General features: G+C 45.0%; 1 non-coding gene across 1 annotated transcript; it reads left to right on the top strand.

Annotated features, from left to right (window-relative positions):
* Nucleotides 1-1,003: 1,003 nt before the first annotated feature.
* LOC118758106 (U6 spliceosomal RNA) lies at nt 1,004-1,110 on the top strand. The gene has a single exon (XR_004995533.2). It is a non-coding gene; the product is annotated as a U6 spliceosomal RNA (small nuclear RNA).
* Nucleotides 1,111-3,749: the final 2,639 nt, after the last annotated feature.

The raw sequence follows: 3,749 nt of genomic DNA, 5'->3' as shown, positions 1-3,749 counted from the left end.
TTTCAATGGTTTTTATTTTTTCTGTATAATTCTCTGTCTTCATAAGCACGCATTATTTTATAATAGTAATAATAAATGGTGTTTAACAGAATCATGTTCGTAAACAGTTAAGCAAAATATATTCAAAATGCAAAATATCGAAAGATGAGAGAATTAAATACTGATCTGCTTAATTCTTTTGGTGATTTTATTTTTTAATTGACATAAAATTATGCTTATTTATGGGTTATGTTATATTTCTTTTTTTTTTTTAGGTTTATTTATTTTTCTCAGAAAGGGAGATTTACAGAGAGGAGGAGAGACAGAGAAAGATCTTCCATTTGGTTCACTCCCAAGTGGCCATAACAGCCGGAGCTGAGCCGATCCAAAGCCAGGAGCCAGAAGCTTCTTCCAGGTCTCCCAGGCAAGTGCAGGATCTCAAGGCTTTGGGCCGTCCTCAACTGCTTTCCCAGGCCACAAGCAGGGAGCTGGGTGGAAGTGGAGCAGCCATGGCACACACCAGTGCCCCTATGGAATCCCGGGGCGTGCAAGGTTAGGATTTAGCCACTGAGCAGTTGCGCCTCGCCCCATGTTATATTTCCTTACACACATACACTGTGTAATGTTCAAATCGGGACAACGGATCTCCTCAAAGGGGCATCATTTCTTTCTCTAGCTTTTTCAGACAGACATTATTTGGTCTCCCTACTGGGTAACACAGCACCAGAATGCACTGCTAACTACCTGTAATTTAGCGTGCGTTGAGCAACTTTCCCATACTTCCAACTTCCCTCTGTCCCCAGCCCCGTGTAACCCCCATTCTACTCTCCACCTCTGTGATAGCAATAAAATATTGAATTCTGAATCAATCAGTTCTTCTGGAATTCTCCCAGCCTGCCTTCCTTTACAAGCATCCCCACGCAGTCCTCACAGGGCGTGTATTACACTGCATTCAATCCAAACTCCAGAAAACTGACAGCTCCGTGATCTGCTCCAGGTCATAGACCACTAAATATAGAGACAGGTGCTCGCTGCGGCAGCACATGTACGAAAATTGGAACGCTACAGGGAAGACTAGCATGGCCCCTGCGCAAGGATGACATGCAAATTTGTGAAGCATTCCATATTTGTTAATCTTTTTTAAAATAAATAAATATAGAGACAGGCTTTCCACCAAGCCGGAGTGACTCAACATAGATTTTAGAAAATTCAAACAGAAGAAAATAGCGAAATGTAATGTCCCAAAGATACTCGAGTGCATTAAAGCAATTTGTCTTATCCCCCCATGATACTTCTCAGTTCATAGCTATGAAAACAGTATACTACAGGGCCCGGCGGCGTGGCCTAGCGGCTAAAGTCCTCACCTTGAACACCCCGGGATCCCGTATGGGCACCGGTTCTAATCCCAGCAGCTCCACTTCCCATCCAGCTCCCTGCCTATGGCCTGGGAAAGCAGTCGAGGACGGCCCAAAGCTTTGGGACCCTGCACCCGCGTGGGAGACCCGGAAGAGGTTCCAGGTTCCCGGCTTCGGATTGGCGCAGCACCGGCCCGTTGCGGCTCACTTGGGGAGTGAATCATCGGATGGAAGATCTTCCTCTCTGTCTCTCCTCCTCCTCTCTGTATATCCAGCTTTCCAATAATAATAAATCTTTAAAAAGAAAAAAGAAAAACAGTATACTACAGCATAAAGTATCAAATGAAAATGAACTTTTCCACTATTACAAACTAATTATTAGCAGTACAAGAGAACAGTGCCCACAGTTGGTTTCGGCTCTGCTTCCCCACCACGTCCTGCCCTAACCGTGCAACCTGTGGCCTCCGCTCCTTTGGTGGCCCACGCACGCCCTCTAGTGTCGCTTACGAACTTCGCTCGTTTGTAACACTAATTCTTGAAAACTGCGCAAGATTGTAAGTTTGTAGCTAGGGAGATGAAAGGAAGCACAACTCCATGGAAAGATCATTGCGCCACCATCTGAATACAGAGGCTTCCTTGTGAGGAAGAGCAGGGAGTCCGGCAGCTGGCCGGCGCAGCTGCTTGAAGTGACCCTTAATTTGTGAGGCATAAAAAACCACATTACATCCGTGTCCAGGCGCTGTGAGAAAGGGGCTCCAACCGCTTTCCATGTCTGTAGCAAGAGTCGTTTTCAGCAGCAGTAATAACAGCTGTCTGGTTGGGCCGAGACCTTGTTTCCTTTAAGCTTAGAGTCTTTTTTTTTTTTCTATTAAACTTTCTTTTCAAAAAAGTTTCATTTTTTAACACAAAGATAATATGAGGCCTCCAATTCAGATTCCCTTCCTAGCCGTTGATTTGAAATTTTAAGCTACTTGAGCTTTTATTTTCATTTTCTTATGAAATAAGCACAGCTTTTGAAAGTGTCTGAGAGTAATGCACTTTTTTCACTTTGAGGAAATACTTTGACTGTTAATTCTTTCCCTCATGCAAAGGTTCAACGGTCGCACGCTGTGGACAGAGCGCACAGTGAGGTCACGGTGTGAGAGGGGCGAGGGAGGTCGGACAGGAGAACGGCTTTCAGTGAGCTTCCCACTCCTGGGAAATGGGAATATGGGACACGCGGTAGCCAAGAGGCTGCCTCTATCTTACAACCTTTATCTGTAGACCTTTTCCATCCAAACTTGGGATAACACCCTTGTCCTATTTGGACTCACTAAGAGTATATCGCAAAATACGCAGCAAGAAGCAAGTGTGTGCGGCATGAAACACAGATGTACAATCGTGGCTATTCAGATCGGTGTTACCACAGCACACTACACAAAGCAACGATCAGGAACATATTTGACACTTGTTTCGTTGTGTTCACATTTAGAATTAACAAGATTTTCTGAGTTTTGATTCTGTTTTGCTTTAATTTACTTGAAAGAAGAGACTGCCCATCCCTGAAGGTGTTGCTGCAACGCAGCTACATTGCCTGCACTCCACATCCCGGTGAATTTCCAAGCCCCAGCTCCTCTTCCAAACCCAGCTCCCTGCCGCCCACATGGGAGACCTAGCTGAGCTCCGGGCTCACAATGGGAACAAGTCTAAATGAGACGTGAAATGATAAAATCTTAGCCGTAATGGCCGTAGGTATCAATTGTGCTCCTCTCTTTATCGCTTGCAGGTTTTACTTGTCCAGTTTAAACAATTTCCAACTGCTGTTATTGGATGGGACCTTGAGGTTGCCCTCTTAGGCCAGACCAACGTCTACAGGTGACATTTGTGCTCATACAAACAGGTGCGCGTCAGCAGTCTGCACCTCACACCATCACAGAAGAACAAGTTTACCTGCACACCCACCAGTGTCCAACCTGACCTTCACCTCCACATAGCTTCATCGTTTATAGCGACCTTCACACTGGCTCATGTAAATGGCACTCCGTCACTCAGGTAGCCTTTAGCATTGCTTGTGTGTGCACATGTGGACACATATAAGTAAACGTAGACACGTGATAAAAACAGAGAAGTTTAAGTAAGAATATAAATACATATATATGTATGTGTCAAAGCAACATAACCAAAGAAAACACACCGAACTCACAGACACACCCAGTGGGCTGTGGCCATGAGCTGCGGCGTCATCAATCTCAGACTTGGCAGGACGTCCCTCATCGCCACGTCCAGTTACCTCAATTTCTTTTTTTTTTTTTAAAGATTTGTTTTATTTTTATTACAAAGTCAGATATACTGAGAGGAGGAGAGATAGAGAGGAACTGGAGCTGCCGGGATTAGAACCAGCGGCCATATGGGATCAAGGCGAGGACCTTAGCCGCT

This window comes from Ochotona princeps, chromosome 18 (genome assembly GCF_030435755.1).
Source record: "Ochotona princeps isolate mOchPri1 chromosome 18, mOchPri1.hap1, whole genome shotgun sequence".
In the NCBI taxonomy this organism is placed as follows: Eukaryota; Metazoa; Chordata; class Mammalia; order Lagomorpha; family Ochotonidae; genus Ochotona; species Ochotona princeps.
The sequence above is the reverse complement of the archived record's forward strand: the minus strand, read 5'-3'. Positions and strand labels throughout refer to the sequence as shown.